The sequence below is a fragment of the Balaenoptera borealis genome, assembly GCF_965194805.1.
Source record: "Balaenoptera borealis genome assembly, chromosome: 11".
NCBI classification, from domain to species: Eukaryota; Metazoa; Chordata; class Mammalia; order Artiodactyla; family Balaenopteridae; genus Balaenoptera; species Balaenoptera borealis.
The window spans coordinates 46,393,047-46,414,233 of record NC_138868.1 but is presented as its reverse complement, the minus strand read 5'-3'; the positions used below and the strand labels follow the sequence as shown (position 1 = coordinate 46,414,233).

Here is a 21,187-nt window from a genome sequence, read left to right as displayed (position 1 = left end):
AACTTTGGGGATATAATCTGTGAGTAATTTGAGGCTAGAGAGTACATGTTAGGTCTAAATTGCTTTCTGCCCTACTTTTAAAAAAATATATTTATTTATTTATTTGGCTGCACCAGGTCTTAGTTGCCCCAAGCAGGACCTTCGTTGCCGTGTGCGCGATCTTTTAGTTGCAGCATGTGGGCTCTCAGTTGCAGCATGCAGGATCTAGTTCCTTGACCAGAGATCGAACCCGGGCCCCCTGCATTGGGGGCACAGAGTCTTAACCACTGGACCACCAGGGAAGTCCCTCTGCAATACTTTTTAAGAGCTTCATGTGTTTGCATGTTCTACATGTTGTTCCAACTCACTTTGAAGTAAAAGCAACAACATTCTGATTATTTGGACATCTAAGTAAAGGAAACCTTAACACCTGATTCAAAATTTTTTTTTCTTCACTGATAGCTTCATTATTTTTTAAATTTTTTAAATAGATCTTTATTGGAGTATAATTGCTTCACAATACTGTGTTAGTTTGTGTTACACAACAAAGCGAATCAGCCATATGCATACACGTCCCCACATCCCCTCTCTCTTGAGCCTCTCTCCCATCCTCCCTATCCCACCCCTGTAGGTCATCGCAAAGCACTGAGCCGATCTCCCTGTGCTATGCTGCGGCTTCCCACCAGCCAACTATTTTATATTGGTAGTGTGTATGTAGACGCTACTGTCACTTTGCCCCAGCTTCGCCCTCCCACCCCATGTCCTCAAGTCCATTTTCTATGTCTACCTCTTTATTCCTGCCCTGCAACTAGGTTCATCAGTACCATTTTTTTTTTTTTAGATTCCATATATATGCGTTAGCATACGATATTTGTTTTTTCTCTTTCTGACTTTCTTCACTCTGTATGACAGACTCTAGGTCCATCCACCTCACTACAAATAACTCAATTTTGTTTCTTTTTATGGCTGAGTAATATTCCATTGTATATATGTGCCAAATCGTCTTTATCTATTTATCTGTCGATGGACATTTAGGTTGCTTCCACGTCCTGGCTATTGTAAATAGTGCTGCAATGAACATTGTAGTACATGTCTCTTTTTGAATTATGCTTTTCTCAGGGTATATGCCCAGTAGTGGGATTGCTGGGTCATATGGTAGTTCTATTTTTAGTTTTTTAAGGAACCTCCATACTGTTCTCCATAGTGGCTATATCAATTTACATTCCCACCAACAGTGCAAGAGAGTTCCCTTTTCACCACACCCTTTCCAGCATTTATTGTTTCTAGATTTTTTGATAATGGCCATTCTGACCGGTGTGAGGTGATACCTCATTGTAGTTTTGATTTGCATTTCTCTAATAATTAGTGATGTTGAGCATCTTTTCATGTGCCTCTTGGCCATCTGTATGTCTGCCTTGGTGAAATGTCTATTTAGATCTTCTGCCGATTTTTTAACTGGATTGTTTGTTTTTTTGATATTGAGCTCCATGAGCTGTTTGTATATTTTGGAGAGTAATCCTTTGTCTGTCGTTTCATTTGCAAATATTTTCTCCCATTCTGAGGGTTGTCTTTTTGTCTTGTTTATGGTTTCCTTTGCTGTGCAAAAGCTTTTAAGTTTAATTAAGTCTCATCTGTTTATTTTTGTTTTTATTTCCATTACTCTAGGAGGTGGGTCAGAAAAGATCTTGCTGTGATTTATGTCAAAGCATGTTTTTCCTTTGTTTTCCTCTAAGAGTTTTATAGTGTCTGGCCTTACATTTAAGTCTTTAATCCATTTGGAGTTTATTTTTGTGTATGGTGTTAGGGAGTGTTCTAATTTCATTCTTTTACATGTAGCTGTCCAGTTTTCCCAGCACCACTTATTGAAAAGGCTGTCTTTTCTCCATTTTATGTTCTTGCCTCCTTTGTAGTAAATTAGGTGCCCACATGTGAGTGGGTTTATCTCTGGGCATTCTATCTTGTACCACTGATCTATATTTCTGGTTTTGTGCCACTGCCATACTGTCCTGATTACTGTAGCTTTGTGGTATAGTTTGAAGTCGGGGAGCCTGATTCCTCCAAGTCCGTTTTTCTTTCTCAAGGTTGCTTTGGCTATTCGGGGTCTTTCGTGTTTCCATACGAATTGTAAAATTTTTTGTTCTAATTCTGTGAAGAATGCCATTGGTAGTTTGATAGGGATTGCACTGAATCTGTAGATTGCTTTGGGTCTTATAGTCATTTTCACAATATTGATTCTTCCAATCCAAGAACATGGTATATTTCTCCATCTGTTTATGTCATCTTTGATTTCTTTCATCAGTGTTCTATAGTTTTCTGAGTACAAGTCTTTTGCCTCCTTAGGCAGGTTTATTCCTAGGTATTTTATTCTTTTGGTTGCAATGGTAAATGGGAGTGTTCCCTTAATTTCTCTTTCTGATTTTTCGTTGTTGGTGTATAGGAATACCAGAGATTTCTGTGTATTAATTTTGTATCCTGCAACCTTACCAAATTCATTGAATAGTTCTAGTAGTTTTCTGGTAGCATGTTTAGGATTTTCTATGGATAGTATCATGTCATCAGCAAACAGTGACAGTTTTACTTCTTCTTTTCCAATTTGTATTCCTTTTATTTCTTTTTCTTCTCTGACTGCTGTGTTTAGGACTTCCAAAACTATGTTGAATAAGAGTGGCGAGAGTGGACATCCTTGTCATGTTCCTGATCTTAGTGGAAATGCTTTCAGTTTTTCACCATTAAGTATGATGCTTGCTGTGGGTTTGTCATATATGGCCTTTATTATGTTGAGGTATGTACCCTCTGTGACCATTTTCTGGAGTGTTTTTATCATAAATGGGTATTGAATTTTGTCAAAAGCTTTTTCTGCATCTATTGAGATGATCATATGGCTTTTATTCCTTAATTTGTTAATGTGGTATATCACATTGATTGATTTGCATATATTGAAGAATCCTTGCATCCCTGAGATAAATCCCACTTGATCATGGTGTATGATCCTTTTAATGTGCTGCTGGATTCTGTTTGCTACTATTTTGTTCAGGATTTTTACATCTATGTTCATCAGTGATACTGGTCTATAATTTTCTTTTTTTGTGATATCTTTTTCTGATTTTAGTGTCAGGGTGAACATCTGATTCAATTAAAAAAAAAAAATTCACTATCATCTCTCATCCTCATCCCTGTGAACTGACCTCCCCCTGGCCCTCACCTAGACTTTAAAATCAATTTATGACCAAATCTTACCTTTAAAAGATAAACGGAAAGTTAAGTTCATTTTACTGACTAACTCTGAACTATCTGCTAAAACCGACATCACGTTTGACAAAGGCAAAATGAAAACATTCTCAATTAAAATTAACAACTGCTGCAGTATAGTAACTCTTCATATACCCATCATTATAGGGGAATAAAGGATTTCATTAAGAGTAAAGTAAACTAAAAGTGATTTATCATAGGCATTCAGTTTTCAAAATCCACCTCAAGCATCACCACTTCTTACATTCACATCAAAGCTAATTCAACAAATAACTAGATACTGGGATACACAATGAAAAAGATATGGCCCCTATCCTCAAGGAACTGATAAGCTATTAGGAGAAACAAAAATGAACTGATAATTTCAGTATATCATGGTAAGTACAATGATAGAAGAGAACCTAACCTAACGTAGCAGAGAAACCATGGAAAACTTTACAGAAGAAATGACAGAAAGCTTCTTGTTCTTTCAGTATCATCTTTATATGCCCAACTACTTAGCATACTGAATGCCTCGCACTTAGTTCATTTGGAGCTAAATGTTTATTTTAATAGATTCGTTAATATTGACAGAAATTGTTTGAAGCTTACATCTCCTCTCTTTATAAAAAGAGAGAAATGCATGTTATTTATCTCATCATATTTAACCAGGTGTTCCTATATTGTTTATTCAGTTCTGAAAGTCATACCTCATGCATTGCAGGCTCAGAAAATATTTTAACACGTTAAGTTTTACTAATTATAAAAATAACAAATGTTAACTGCAGGAAATTTTTTGAATATATAAAAATATAAAGAAGAAATCACCCATAATCCCACAACTGAAGACAATTACTGTTAACATTTTATCCTAAGCTTTTTTCATACATGTATTTTTTCATCAGAATTGAGATAATACTAAACCTAGCTTTATATAATGGTTTACTATTAATATTTTATAATGGGCCCTTGATCATAATATGCATTTTCTATTTTCTCCATTATAAATAATGCTACAAAAAACATCTTTCTATATAAATCTTTATCCTCATCTCACTTTTGCCCGAAAAATTCTTAGATATACAACTAATGGATCAAAGAATATGAAAATTTTAAAGACTCACACAAAGCCAAAGGGCTCACCAGAAAGATATTAATAATTTTTTTACATTCTGTGTATAAGAATGAGACTGGCATTTTCACTACATCCTCACCAACAACTGTTATTTTAAAATTTGTTTTAGTTACTGCCAATTTGAGAAGTAAAAAGTTCCTCGTAAGCAGGAGCATAACTTTCAAAAGTTCTCCAGGAGCAACATATTATTTATTGATTTCATAATGATATGCAGTCTTTCAATAATATGAAAGCTTAGTTTGAAATGCTGACGTAACATTTATAAGTGCACATAGAAATATGATTCATGAGTGATAGATTTCATATAATGTTATTTGTAAATGGAAATTAGATTATAAAAAGGCAAAAATAAAAATGGTAAAATGATATTTCACAAGTAAAATGCGGAAAGAGCTACAATAACTTGGTTTTGAACATCAAATATGTAAACTGATGCAGCTAACAACTTTTGAGGAACTTAGGAAAATACCTTACAGAAGTAAACAAACATTGTCTGATTCTTGTTTCTTGGATTTTAAGAGTTTAGCCTGAATGTTTAAACTTATTTCCCAAGTTTATATAATTTATATAAAACCATTCTTATAGGAAGTACTGGTTGTACTTAAGAGTGCTGACAAGATGACCTTTTACATTGAGGAGCAAGCCACATTGAAGGAAGACTGTTCTAGAGTCAAATGTCCACCAGTGGACTGATAATTATGTCCAGAGGTGAAATAGGTCATGTAAGTCAGAGTGAGTGGCTGTGGAAGCAGCTCCTATTTGCACTATGTATTAAATGGGGCTGGGTGATTGGGTAGGGAGAGAGAGAAATTCCTCAAAAGAAAGGGGACCACTTCTTAGAAAGGAGAGGTGCTAGGCAGACAAAATTGTGATTGTTCACTGCATTGCATGCAGCTAAATTGAAAAAAAGAGGGGACGGTTATTAGTCAAGGCCTTCATGTTTTTCTTTCCAGCCCCTACTCTTCTACTCCATCATAAAAACAAGAAATATGATGACCAAATGGAGTTCATACATAAAAAGGGGGACTCTTGGCAGGATACCAGCACATTTGGAAATAGCCTTCTTTGAAAAAAAGTGCATATGCTAGACAAACTGCCCCAAACAAATTTAGGAAGGGTGAGGAAATACTGGCGTGATCAGGCACACTTTTCCCTCCTTTATGTGTGGTAAGCCACTTTCCCTTGGGTCCTGGTAGGGCTGCCAGACTACCCAACCCAGGCACAAGGATTAACAAGTGACCTAGGATGATCCAACCATTCAGTCAAAGTGACTGTTTTAGCCTTACCAGATGGCCCCAGGAAAGTCAAACAGTATTCTCGGGGGTTACTAAGTAGTATGCTATAGGTGTGGAGTTGCCAGTAGTATAAGGAAGAAGCTCATCTGCAGAAGACTGAAGAGTTAGTAGGGGTTAATTAAGTGAAAAAATGTAATACTCTGCTCTATACAAAACAGGATGCTTGATATTTGTTGACTGTACCAACTGACAAAAATTAATCATTTAAGTGGCTTGTGTATGCTTAAAGTGTAAACGTACAAAATATACACTAATTTGTTTAATGCAGACTCTGAACTTTGAGAAATTACTCTAATGCATAATTCGCTAAATCTTCTGTATGTTTATCTAAACAACTAGATCAGTGGTTATCTACTCTAGACTTGTTTTATGAAGTCCATCTGCCCATATCACCTTCTATCGAAAATAGCACCACCCACAGCTCAATGAAGGGCAGCAGTCATGTTCAGAAGCACACAATCCTGTCTCTCCTCTCACCAGCCAGAGAGAAATTATGAAATCATTATTTTGGTTATCACATTTACTGCTACTTGTCTGTCTCACCTCACTAGAATGAAAACAGTGATTTTGGCCTGCTTTGTTTACTGATGTATCCCAGGCATTTAGAACAATTACTGGTGTATATTAGATACTTAATAAAATACTTGTTGAGTCAATGAATGGGACTATTAGGTGGGCAAGGGCATTTATAAACCGGCAAGCAACTTATGACCAGAGTGACCTGGCTGTAAAAGGTATCCTAGACAAATCTGATTTCTCTGCTAGGAAATTTTGAATAGAAGAAATGAGAAACTAAAGCAGCTAAAAAGATGTATTAAGACTTGCGAGCTCAGGCAACCACAGGGAGTCATGTGTAAAGCCAGTTATAGAACAGCAGAAACCCCGGCAGAGACTTGCCAGTAGAACAGGTCTACCTCCAGTAAACTCTGGCAGCACTGTTGCATCTGTCATCAAACTTCTGAAGTATTGTAATGATATTGCTCCTTCTTAAGCTAGAATGGACCTATGATTCCTTGTCAGTAAAGAATCCAAAGTATAATACACTGTTAAGAGGCACTCTGATAGATCAAGCCCTTTCAAACTGGTAAAGGGTTTGGAAAATTTTACATAAAAAGAAGATTTAGTCAGAAAACTTTTTTTAAAAAGTTAAGAAGCATATATGAGAACTTTCTCCAAATATGTAAAGAGCTATTATGTGGAAGAAGATACAGTGGAGCAAACTAGAGCCAAAAACTATAATTCAGAGAAGATATTTTTGAGTCAGTATAAAGCAAGAACCTTGTGAGAATGAGAACTATCAAAAGCAGAATGAACTGCCACAGAAAGCAATGGTTAGAACGAGTTTTAGTACAAGCTACTAGTTTTTGTGATCTGGAAAACTGGGCAGAATGATAAGAGGACAAATCCAAAAAAATATGGAAAGCAGACTACTACAGCAATTCATTTATTCAACAATAACACAATGCCAGGCCTTGTGTTAGGTGCTAAGGATAAAACCTGCTGTGAGGACATTTAAAACTTGAATTGGGGTTTTAAACAGCATTTAATGATTAATTTTTATCAGTAAAAGGACAGATGTAGGCACAGTATAACAATGGGTAAAGATTAGGGAAGAAAATAATACTGTTTAGAAATCAGGTCATGAGTCTAAGGAAATAAAGGATAGAAAAACTAAAATATTCCAAATTTTGGAACAGAGATATTTCTTATTCTTATTTTGACATAATAGCAGCATCACTTAAGTCCAATGATGAGAAATGTAATTTCTTGAGAATCCAAAGAAAATGATAAGTAATGGTATATCCAAAAGAAAAATCTTAAAAGCAGACATTCTTTCATGCTTTAAAAAGCAATTCATTAAGTCTGTTCTCTATACCTGTGAGTCTGTCTCTATATTTGCCATGAGGCGGGATGGGGTAGGGGACTGAGAGGTACAAACTACTATGTATAAAATGGATAGACTACAGGATGTACTATACAGAATAGGGAAATACAGTCATTGTTTTGTAGTGACTTTAAATGGAGTATAACCTATAAAAATGCTAAGTCACTGTGTTGTACACCTGAAACTAATATGATGTTATAAATCAACTATAGTTCAATTTTTAAAATGCAATTCAAGTTGTCTAAAAGTGCATGATGCATATACATGGTGACTTCTTTACACAGTGACTTTGTTTTTCAGATGATTTATACACTTAGCAAACTTTACACTCAGTCTACATGTAATATTGCAAAATTATTCATGAATAATTATGGAAATTAAAGTATGGACTTTCTGACTGGCTAACACATTTCAAATATATAAACCAAATAACAGAGTAAATTTATTAATATCTACATGCAAAAGCAGAAGTCTCTAGCTTTATTAATGAAGAGGGTATTTGTCTTTGGTGTATTTCACTTAGAGTAATGCTGGGGGAAAACAGGGAGAGACTGGTAAAAGAGTAAAAACTTTCAACCATAAGATGAATAAGTCTCAGGATCTAAGGTAAAACATGGTGACTATAGTTGATAACACTGTATTGTAAAACTGGAATTTGCTAACAGAATAGAACTTGTTTTCAAAAAAAAAAAAAAAGATAAATATGTGAAGTGATGGATGAGTTAATTAACTAGACGGGGGAATCCTTTCACAATGCATATCTATATCAAATCACCATGATGTATTCTTTAAATATCTTAAATTTTATTTGTCAATTTTACCCCAATAAACAGTTGGGAAAAAAACAGTGAAAAGCCAAAAAACATTTTTTAAATTAAGGGTACTAACAGAGACTTCTAAATAGGAATATTACACAAATGAAACAGTAACCTTTATGACTGACCTTTGAAATAATTTTACAAGTAAATGAACAGATAATGTAGAACAATACATCATATAAAATGTCCTCTTATTTTCATCAAAGATTGCCCATCCCTTGGTTCCTAACTGATCCTCATCTCTCCCAAGGAGGACAAGAACAGAATCAACATAGATTTGTCCTTAGACAGGAAGTAGAAGAGTTCTGATAAAGAAACATGGCAGACATAGTATATCTGACCTCTGATTAGTATAATGGAAAGAACCCAGGCTTGGATGTTAGTCAGACTTAGGTTCAAATTCAGGCTCTGCTATTTCATAGTCTTGTGACCTTGAAAAATACACTTAATCTCTCAAAATCTCTGTTTTCTCAACCTCAAAATATGGTTACTATAATGCCCATCACACAAGGCTGCTATTAACAATGAGATTAATAGCAGCCTATTAGCAGCATACCTAGCAGCACAAAATCTGCCACAGAAGACAGGCCTGGGACAAGAAAAATTAGGTCAATTTAAGACTTACTCCTTTACTTGAAGAATATAATTTAAAGGAGCTCCCATTGTTAATATTATCTCCTTAACATAAGCGAGGTATCTAAAGCCTATTAAGAAATCAATGGCAACCTAAAGGACAGCCTTTAGTTGATATCTGTTTTACTCTGTCCCAATCAACACTTTTATTAATTACATGGTGGAAAACAGAAGACATCCTCTTCAAATCTATAAAAAGCAAAAATCTGAGAGAAGATGGAGATGGAGGTAGCAGAAACGTAGCTCGTCAATCTGTCTGAATTCCCATATAAAAAATAGCATCAAAATATCACAATGAACTGGCATAAAGACCAATGTAACAGAATAGAGAGCCCAGAAATAAACCCTCATGTATATGGTCAAATTATCTTTAAGAAAAGTGTCAAGGCTACACAATGGGGAAAGAATAGTTTCTTCAACAAACAGTGCTGGGAAAACTGGATATCCGCATGCAAAAGAATAAAGTTGACAATGAGATATCATCTCACACCGGTCAGAATGGCCATCATCAAAAAATCTAGAAACAATAAATGCTGGAGAGGGTGTGGAGGAAAGGGAACACTCTTGCACTGTTGGTGGGAATGTGGGTTGATACAGCCACTATGGAGAACAGTATGGAGGTTCCTTAAAAAACTACAAATAGAACTACCATACGACCCAGCAATTCCACTACTGGGCATATACCCTGAGAAAACCATAGGTCAAAAAGTGTCATGTACCACAATGTTCATTGCAGCTCTATTTACAATAGCCAGGACCTGGAAGCAACCTAAATGTCCATCGACAGACGAATGGATAAAGAAGATGTGGCACATATATACAATGGAATATTACTCAGCCATAAAAAGAAATGAAATGGAGGTATTTGTAATGAGGTGGATGGAGTTAGAGTCTGTCATACAGAGTGAAGTAAGTCAGAAAGAGAAAAACAAATACAGTATGCTAACACATATATACGGAATCTAAGGAAAAAAAAAAAAAAAAAAAAGGCCATGAAGAACCTAGTGGCAAGACGGGAATAAAGACACAGACCTACTAGAGAATGGACTTGAGGATATGGGGAGGGGGTGGGGTGAGATGTGACAGGGTAAGAGAGTGTCATGGACATATATACACTACCAAATGTAAAATAGATAGCTAGTGGGAAGCAGCCGCATAGCACAGGGAGATCAGCTTGGTGCTTTGTGACCACCTAGAGGGGTGGGATGGGGAGGGTGGGAGGGAGGGAGATGCAAGAGGGAAGAGAAATGGGAACATATTGTATATGTATAACTGATTCACTTTGTTATAAAGCAGAAGCTAACACACTATTGTAAGGCAATTATACTTCAATAAAGATGTTTAAAAAAAAAAAAAAAAAAAGAATAAAGTTAGACCCTTACCCTACACCACATACAAAAATTAACTCAAAATGGATTAAAGACCTAAACCTAAGACCTGAACTACAAAATTCCTAGAAGAAAACAAAAGGGAAAAGCTTCATGACATTGGATTTGGCAATGATTTCTCAGATACGACATCAAAAACACAGGCAACAAAAGTAAAAATAGACAAATGGGACTACATCAAACTTAAAAACTTCTGCACAGCAAAGGAAACAATCAACACAGTAAAATGCAACCTGCAGAACAGGAGACAGTATTTGCAAGCCATATATCTGATAAGGAGTTAATATCCACAATATATTAAGAGCTCCAACAACTCAACAACAACAATAAAAATCCAATTTAAAAATAGGCAAAGAACTTACATGGACATTTCTGCAAAGAAGACCTACAAATGGCCAACAAGCATATGATAAGATGCTCAACATCACTAACCATTAGGGAATGCAAATCAAAACCACACAGGTTAGGATGGCCACTATCAAAATTCCAGAAAATAACAAGTGTTAGTGAGGATGCAGAGTAACTGGAACTCTTGTGGATTGTTGTCTAGGATATAAAATGGTACAGCCCTTGTAGAAAACAGTATGGAGGTTCCTCAAAAAATTAAAAATAGAATTATCATATAATCCAACAATCCCATTTCTGGGTATATATTCAAAAGAATTGAAAATAGAATCTCAAAGAGACATTTGCACATCCATGTCCACTGTAACATTATTCACAATAGCTAAGAGGTAGAAGCAACCAAAACATCTATTAACAGATGAATGGATAAAGAAAATGTGGTACATACATACATGGAGTATTATTTAGCCTTAAAAAAGAAGGCAATCCTGTCATATGCGACAATGTGAATAAACTTTGAGGGCATTATGCTAAGTGAAATAAGCCAAATACTGCATCCTCTTATATGACAAATGTAAAGTAGGCAAACTCCTAGAAATATAAAGTAGAATGGTGGTTGAGAGGGGCTCAGGAAGAAAGGAAAGGGGAGTTTTGTTCACTGGGTATAGAGTTTCAGTTTTGCAATCTGAAAAAGTTCTAGGGATCTGTTACAAACCAAAATATATATACACACACACACACACACACACACATATGTAGTAGTTAACACTGATGCACTGTATACTTAAAAATGTTTAAGATGATAAATTTTATATTATGCATTTTTTACAATTGTTTAAAAAATAGCACAACCAAATACTCATGGACAACATGCATAAGAAAACTAGGTGAAAAGGTATCTCTGAAATACTCTAATGGGAGAAAAACCATAAACATCCACCAAATCTGGAAAGTATCTGCATCTGTGCAGGATTAAGAAAGAAACAACAGTAATGGTTTGAGAACAGGAGGACCCCAAAATAGCCAACAAGTATTCACTAGAAAGCAGAATGGCCAATTTGAGAGCATCAGCTCAAAATGGAAGGGCAAGGACAACATTTCTGCAGCAAGGACTAAAATTGCTGGAGCAGTTTAAGCCCCCACACTGGAGAAACTGCAGGGAGTAGAATCAAAATTGAGCAGAAAAGGACTTATATTTACCTGACTTAAAGACTTACAATTAAAGCTAGAGGAATCAAGACAATGTGGTAGGGACTTCCCTGGTGGCGCAGTGGTTAAGAATCCGCTTCCTAATGGAGGGGACATGGGTTCAAGCCCTGATCCGGCAAGAGCCCATATGTCGTGGAGCAACTAAGCCCATGCGCCACAGCTACTGAGCCTGTGCTCTAGAGCCTGCGAGCCACAACTACTGAAGCCTGTGTGCCACAACTACTGAAGCCCACGTGCCTAGAGCCCTAAGAAGCCCACGCACCGCAACAAAGAGTAGCCTCTGCTTGCTGCAACTAGAGAAAGCCTGCACGCAGCAACAAAGACCCAATGCAGCCATAAATAAACAAATAAATAAATAAATTTATTTTAAAAAGACAATGTGGTACTGTTATTAGAACCAATCAATAAATTGGACAATAAAAGAAAACCCATATGACTGTCTCAACAGATGCAGAAAAAAGCATTTGACAAAATTCAATATCCATTCATGATTTAAAAAAACACTCAGCAAATAACAAATAAAACATCCTCAATACAATAAAAAGCATTTATAAAAAGCCTATGGCTAACATCATACTTAATGGATATAGACTTAAATGCTTTTCCACTAAGATACAGAAAAAGGATGTCCACTACCATGACTTCTATTCAACATTGTACTGGAAGTGCTAACCAGTGCAATACAATAAGAAAAAGACACAAAAGGTATACAAATGGGAAAAGTATAAGTAATATTGTCTTTATTTGAAGACAAGCTATAGAAAATCCTAAGAAATCTTGAAAAAGCTACTAGAATAAATGAGTTTAGCAAGACTTCTAAGGATCAATATAAAATATTGATTGTATTTCTATATACTAGTAGATTTCTATATACTAGCAATAAAAATTAAAATTTAAAAAACATATGCCATACATCAAAAATCATGAAATACTTAGGGCCATTAGTAGGTAAATGGATAAAAATATTGTGGTATATTCATACACTGGAACATAATTCAGCACTAAAAAATAAAACTGCTGATATATGTAACGACATGGATAAATCTCAAAATAATTATGCAGATCAAAAGAAGCAAAACACAAAGGAGTACATACTACAGGATTTCATTCACATGAAACTGCAGAAAAGATAAATCTACTCTATAGTGATAGAAAGCAAATCAGTGGTTGCCTAGGGATGCGTATTAGGGATCAACTTGAATAAAAGAGGTATGAGGGAATTTTTTAGAGTGATGGAAATTTTCTTTATTCTTAATGCAGTGGTGTTTACATGAGTAAATACTTCTGCTACCAGAGAGTTAAGACAATCAGGAAGGAATACATCTTCTTTAAATTTTGCCTACAGTCAGAATGGAATCTATTGTAATCTATGAAAGAATGAAAGAGTCCTAGCATAATTCATCTGTAATGTATATTTTCCTCCTGTAATAGTTTTCTCTATATTTGAACATGTTCCTCTAGTCTGTTTGGAAGATATTGTGATAGAAATGTGCAATATCCCAAGGCAGCCTATTCTATCTCTGGATGATTATCATAGAAGATCTTTCTGAGAACCTGATACAGGAAACTTTAACTATGATGTGCAGTATTATCATCAATCTATCAAATTACTTTTTTAAGTACTAAATGTAATATGTGAATACAAACTGAGAAGACAACTGTGTTAAAATTTAAGGAGAATATCTTATATATGGAATCAAAAATAAAACTAAATTCACAGATTAAAAAAAATTTAATGAGAATAACTATTTCTTCTCTGGCTCTCTCTATACATACATTTTAGTTTTTAATTTTTAAAAATAGGTATCTTTAAATGAATTTGAATAATTTTAAACTCTTTCTAAGCCCCAGAAGATAGGAAATGTATTTAGTTATGAGGTATATAACTAAAATGTATTTTAGTTATAAGGTGTACCAGGTTGAATAATGTACCCCAAAGATTCATGCCTACTTGGAACCTCAAAATAAAACTTTATTTGGAAATATGGTCTTATTTAGAATATGGTCTTAATTAGTTAAAATGAGGTCATACTGGATTAGGGTAGGCCCTAATCCAACGGCCAGTGCCCTGGAAGAAGAGAAAACAGAGATACAGACAGATACACAGGAAAAATGCCATGTGAAGACAAAAGCAGAGACTGGAATGTTAGAGTTGCAAGTCAAAGAATGTCTTGGACTGCAAGCAACCACCAAAAGCTAGAAGACAGGCATGGACCAGACTCTCCCTCAGCACCCTCCAGAAAGAACCAACCTTGCCAACACCCTGATTTTGGTCTTCTAATCTCTAGAACTGTGAGAGAATAAATTTCTGTTGCTTCAAGCTACCTAAATTGCAGTACTTGGTCACATCAGCCCTAGAAAACTAAAATATTTGGTAACAATATTTCATTGCATTAGTAGATATCTGATTTTGTTGACATGAAAGAAAAACTAAAAAAAAAAAAATCTGTTTTGTTATAATACCTACTTGCTGGTCATGGTGCTCCATCCTGGGACTATATAGGATAAATTTAGTCCCATTTCTACATTGTAGTCCTTCAAATATTTGAATATAACTAACAAAAATCTTATCCCCTGCCTCCTCCTCCCCGATTTTTACTTTTTCAACTTAAATAGTTTCAGTTTGTCCCACAGATCCCAATGTGATTTTTTTTTTTTTTAACAGGGTTAGGAATATGGAGTGGGGGTCTAGATTACCTGCATTCTAATCCAGTTCTGCCATTTACTTGCTACCTGACTCTGTGAAAATTGCATTACCTCTTTGTGCTTCATTGTTTTCCCCATACATAAAAGAGGGCTACCTCTTAAGAGCTCTTGTCAGGAAAAATATGAGTTAATATACATGTAAAGTGTTTCAACAAGCACTTGGCGCATGGTAAACGCTATATAAGTGTTGATGATGATGACGATAATGATGACCACGATTATAACAAAATAAGCGTGTGCCAGTTTGCCTGAGTAGTATTCAGAGCTGAACACAGTACTTGAGATTACTGAGTTGGTCTAAGTGATGCAGTATAGAGAACTGTTGTTCTAAATAACTGTGCTACTAACAATGAAGCTTAAAGTGTTAATTATATTAGGTCTTTTGGTTACCACAAGACTTTTGAATGAAACATGTAAACCTTTTTTTAAACATGTTGATGCTATCCTGTACCTGTACAAACACTGTTGCAGACTCAAGTTGTACCTATTAAATTTCTTTAGTTAGCCTAGCACAGGCATGTTTTAGATCCTATGTGTTACTCACTGTATTTATATCACTCATTTTTTTTAAGTGAGGGCATACATTTCATAGAATGTGACCATTTTAACAGTTCGATAGCTGTTGACAAAATCTTAAAAACTATTTCAGTAAAATAAAAACAAAAATGGAAAAAATGGAAATTATTTGTGTTATACTAAAAAATTGCTCAAGGAGTTCCTCCAGAAAATATTTTCCAAAAACACTTCATCAATATCGGCATAAGTCTGATTAAAATTTTTTATTTTCCCAACTGAAGTTAAAATTTCCACAGGGAAAAAGTCTTGGTGAAAACATGCTATACACACATTATGGACATTGGCACCAGTCCTTCTATCCCATTCTATCCCCAAACAATCTGCAACTTCAGCACTCTGCCTAGTACCTGTTCTTCTCTTCTTCATTGAGAAAATCACCCTCAAGGGGAAATGAGTGAAGCAAAAACACAATGCTAGAAAATCAGAACTTCTGACCTTTCAGGAATATATAACTGATCTATACATCTTAACAGGGTAAAAGCTGATCAGCAGAAACTTAATTTACTTGTTCACAGGTAAAATTAAGATGAGGGTCTTGCAGGTCCCAAGCTCCTGATACTTGATTTACAAAATCTGCTTTTTAGCAAATGATAATTTGTTTAAATGTTTGCTTATTCATCAGAAGACTTGTGCTATAATGCCAAAATAATCAGAAGATCAAAGCTCACCAAAACAAGATCTAATTGTGCCAGTAAAGACCGACTTTCAAAGGATAAGGAAAATAAAAACTGTTCATTCACTGAAAAGAAAGCATGCAGGAAATCATTCCACAAAAGGCTTTCATATTTGATCCATTTAGTATTTAATCAAAGAAGTCTGTTTTTTTCAACTGAAACAAGCCTTTTTGTGGTTATTCAAAAATTTAGGTAGGAATGCAATATGATTTTCCGAATTTCCAGTATAATCTCCTATTATTCAAAAGGCTTATTTAGAACACACAAACTATTTTTTTCCAGAGTTAAATTTAGCAAAAAGCCCATGGGCTTTCACAGAAGTGAAAAAGAATGCATTTCAAAATTGAACAGAATACATAGAGAACAAGGTATACCATTAAAAATAATAAGTCAATAATAGCTATATAACCGTAGCTTCTATTAAACTCACAGTTTATCGATAATGTATAAATCCAGTGATTGAGAGATTAAAGGTCAGGATTTAGGAAAAGAAAAAAGAGTACAAATTGAAATTAAAACTAAATATGTGATTTAGCATTTTGATAAAGTTCTTCAGATTGCATCTTCTTACTGAATAAAAATGCCTTCTTTCACAGCAATGCATGAAAAGCTGTTCACAGTCTGAAATGCTGTAAAAACTATACAGTTGTATATCAATATTTTAAAAGAGAAAGCCTTATCAAGTCTATAGCTCCAAATATCTACCAACTGTGTCCACGCCACAGCATCATTCACAATCACTCCAACAGTTCAAATTCTCATCATCTTTCACCTAAATGATGGCTAGAGCCTCATCATCTTCCTGCTCCTCTTCACTCCAACATATTCAAGCTTCTGGCAGTATGGAAATAAGCTCTGCAAAGTCACAGTTCATCGCACTAACTCCCTTGCTTAAAATCATTAAATGATTCTCCCACTGGCTACATAATAAAATATTCCAAAATCATTACTTTAGGGACTGCCACCTCTCCCAAGACGAAAGCAACAAGGACTGAATTTACCCTCTAACTTGCAACAACTAAAAAAGCAGAAAAAAATACAATGGTTTTCAGACACTGACATCAGGCAGTAGATGACAGTAAACTCGGAGAGAAAATAAACAAATGAGTCCTACAATTGCCCCAGCTTACTCCCTGGTGAGAGTTCCCAGACTGCAGGACAGGAAAGGGGAATCCAAGTGAAGTCTAGCAGCTTCCCTGAGTTGAAGCAATAGAGTTGAGAGTCCAGGAAAGCCAAAGAGGTTAGAGTTCACAGGCAGAATACCAAAGAGAAGAGAGATTCACAGGAAAAGAGAAGTCCAGAGATCTGCAGAGGATCTACCTGAGTCTTCAGCTGAGTACTCATTACTTGAACATGAGAAAAACCACCTGAGGCCAGGGAATAAACCACATGAAAGGAACAGAGAGAATGAGTCTCAGAGCTCACATAAGGCCAGGAATAGCTTGTGTTCCCAATAACCAACAGTGGGAAAACAAACAAACCAACCAACAAAGAAAAATGCTGCCATAATTCCCAGGGCTTCAAGTAGAGAATTCAGAAGAGTACTGCCTCAGTAGTGTGGAACAATCAGCCCTAGACTAAATGCTGCTGAGGGTCCACCTAACAAAACTGAAAAACAAGCCTCAAAAAGATCAAGCTATTTTCAAGTGATTTAATTACACCCCAGAACAAAGTTCAAGAACAGTTATAGAAACATAAAAATATCCAGCACTCAACAGAGTAAAATGCACAATGTCTAACATCTAAGTCAAAAACCACCAGGCGTGAAAAGAAGCAGAAAAGAAAGTATGAGCCATAAGGAGTAGAAAAATCAGTCAACTGAAACAGACTCAAAATGACAAAGGTGATGAAATTAGCAGATAAGGACATTCAAAGTTATTATAACTTTGTTGCATATTTTCAGATATACAGACATGAAAAATACACTGGATAGAATTAATGAATTAGACACTACAGAAAAAAAAGATCAATGAACTTGAAGTTATAGTGATATAAAGTCTCCACAATGAAACAAAGAAAGACAAACAGACTGCAAAAAATAAACAGAGCATCAGTGAGCTGTGGAACAGCTTCTATTGGCCTAATATGCATGTAACAGGAGTCAGGGAGGGGGGAGGGAGACCAAGATATATCTGAGGTAATAATGGCCAAATTTGATGAAATTTTATTTTTCCAAATTTGATACAAATTGTAAACCCAATGATCAAGAAGCTCAACAAACCACAAACACACACACAAAAAAAAAAAATTGGGGAAAACTATACCAAGGCACATAATAGTCAAATTAATTTAAAATGATATGAAGAGAAAATCTTAAAAACAACCAGAAAAAAAGAGACATGAAGAACAAAGGTAAAAATGACAGCAGACTTCCCATTATAAACAATGTAAGTTAAAAGACAATGGAGTCACATCTTTAAAATACTTAAAGGAAATAAATGTCAACTCAACATTTTAGGCCCTGTGGGTCTGAGATTCCCTTCCCCCACCAAGAGACATCAGACAGCCCAGCCTGGGGAACATTTTCTTCTGCCACTTCAGACAGCACTAGCCTGGACCAGTGGGAGAACCAGATAAACCAAGAAGACCAAAATAACATTGCAAAGAACTGAAAACTAGACTGCCACTGGAACAACAGCTTACAAAATTAGACAATGGTCCATGTGCTAAATCTAAACAGAATAACTAACTCAGCAGCCAAAATATCCAGGATGCAATTTGTAAAACATCCATCGCACCAGGAACCAGGAAAATCAAACCTGAAAAGTCAACTGATGCCAAAAGAGACATGAATCAGTTGTTGGAATATAAGACAAGGATTTTAAAGCAGCTGTCATAAAAATTCATCAATAATTGATCCCAAACTCCCTTGAAACAAAGGAAAAAATAGGAAATATCAGCAAAGAAACAGAAGTTATAAAATGAATGAAAATTATAAAACTAAAAAAATAAAATAACCAAAATAAAAATATTAGTAGAAGGATTCAATGGTAGAATAGAGACAGCATAGGACAGAATTAGTGAACTTTGAGAGAGATCAATAGATTTTACCCAATTCTGAACAATGTGAGGAAATAAAATATAAAGAACAGAGCCCTGGGGATCCATGGGACCATAACAAAGTATCTAACATTCATACCACTGGAGTACTAGAAGGAGAAGAGGGAGTATAACTGAATGAGTATTCAGAGATAATAATGGCTGAAAGATTCCCAAATTTGGCAAAGTAGAAAAATTCAAGAAGCTGAGGGTGGGCTTCCCTGGTGGCGCAGTGGTTGAGAATCTGCCTGCCAATGCAGGGGACACGGGTTCGAGCCCTGGTCTGGGAAGATCCCACATGCCGCAGAGCAACTGGGCCCGTGAGCCACAATTACTGAGCCTGTGCAACTGGAGCCTGTGCTCTGCAACAAGAGAGGCCGCGATAGTGAGAGGCCTGCGCACCGCGATGAAGAGTGGCCCCCGCTTGTCACAACTAGAGAAAGCCCTCGCACAGAAACGAAGACCCAACACAGCCATAAATAAATAAATAAATAAATTTTTCAAAAAATAAAATAATCTGTTAAAAAAAAAAAAAAAAGAAGCTGAGGGAACCTCAAATGGGATAAATTCAAAGAAATTTATACCAAGACACAATAATAATTAAACTTCTGAAAACTTAAAACAAAATCTTGAAAGAAGCAAGAGAGAAACAATATGTTGCCTACAGGATAACACCTATTCAAATAACAGCAAACTTCTCATCAGAATCCATGGAGGTCAAAAGGAAGTGGCACAACATTTTTTAAGTGCTGAGAGAAAGAACTATCAACTATGAATTCTATTTCCAACAAAATATCCTTCAGGAATGACGGGGAAATCCAGACATTCTCAGATGAAGAAAAACTAAGAAATTGCCACTAAAAGACCTATCCTTAAAGATCAGCTAAAGGAAATTGTTCAAACAGAAAAGAAATGATAAAGGAAGCAATACTGGAGCATCAGGAAAGAAGAACAATGGACAGAGCAAAAATATGAGTACATACAATAAACTATAATTCTCTTCATGAGTTTCATAAATCATATCTGATAATTAAACAAAAAGTATAACAATTCAATTCAATGTTTAAATACCTTCTACAATATCCCCAAACAGTTGTTTAGCCTCTGCCTTAACACCTCTAAGTAAAAATGAAATTACTACTTCCCAAATTATTAGAAAGTTCTTCCATATGTTGAAATATTTGTTCAGAATCCAAGTCTCCCTAGGACTGGGGTTTTGTTTTTGTTCAGGTCAGACACGTTCAGATCACATCCAAACAATATTTACTGTGCAGTTACTATACATGAGTTAATCCTAACAAGCTATGAAATAAAAATATCAATCTCCATTTTACACATAAAGAAATAAATTTACATACCAGGTAATGTTCCCAAAGTCACATTGTATAAATAAGCGGCAGCCCACAAATGTGAATCCAAGTCATCCTAAATCCAGTACTCAATATGCTTCTCAACCAATGGCTGGTGTCTTGATGTCAACTGGCTCTAAACCTCCTTCCAGGGCAATATTCTCCATTCTCTATCCTCAGTCCAACAACATTTGGATCACTTAAAACTTCTCTAACCTTGAATTTTACTGCTTGCCTGACTTGCAACCTTTAGTTGCTGTACTGTAGCAGGGCAGGTGGGTAGTAATTGCCGGAATTAACTCTTCTTTCAACACAGAACTTAATCTGGGTATGACCCTGTAGATAAGTCCAATTCTAGGGCCCTCTCTCCTATTCTACTGAAAGAAACTAGACCATCCCAGGGAAAGCCCAGAGATTCAATAATTAATATTTGCTACACTCAATGTAACAAGCTAAAAATAAGCTCACCCTTCTCTGACAAGTAATCCTTCAACTACTTAAAGACAATTACTGTGTCTTCTCAAAGGTAAATATGATTTTCATTTCCCTTTCTATCTTGGTCACTCTTCCAAGGGTCTATTTCTCAAAAGACCACTACACTAAAGACATCAACAGTAATTATGAATAAACAGAAATAACTCAAAATATAAATACCTTCTCACAGTAAGTATCTTCTAACTAATCTAAGAAAGTCCTCACAGATATATACATATACCATTGAGTCTTGTTTTAAAAAAGAACACTACATTGGTAATCAGGAGATCCCAGGCTTGTCTTAGCTCTATCTCTAAATAGTAACCTTAAGCAAATCCTTTAACTTCTCTGAACCTCAGTCTCTCACCTATAAAGTGATCTTAGGTCCCTTCTGGCTCTAAAATTCTATGCATGATAGACACCAGAAAATGTGAAATACATACATCTACCACTA

General features: G+C 35.5%; 1 protein-coding gene and 1 pseudogene across 21 annotated transcripts in view; one reads left to right on the top strand and one right to left on the bottom strand.

The window, feature by feature from the left end:
- The window catches only part of LOC309605602 (large ribosomal subunit protein eL42 pseudogene), a 621,562-nt pseudogene that overhangs the window by 87,136 nt on the left and 513,239 nt on the right, over positions 1 to 21,187 (top strand). The gene's annotated exons all lie outside the window — the stretch shown is intronic.
- The window catches only part of SBF2 (SET binding factor 2), a 468,341-nt gene that overhangs the window by 380,038 nt on the left and 67,116 nt on the right, over positions 1 to 21,187 (bottom strand). The gene's annotated exons all lie outside the window — the stretch shown is intronic.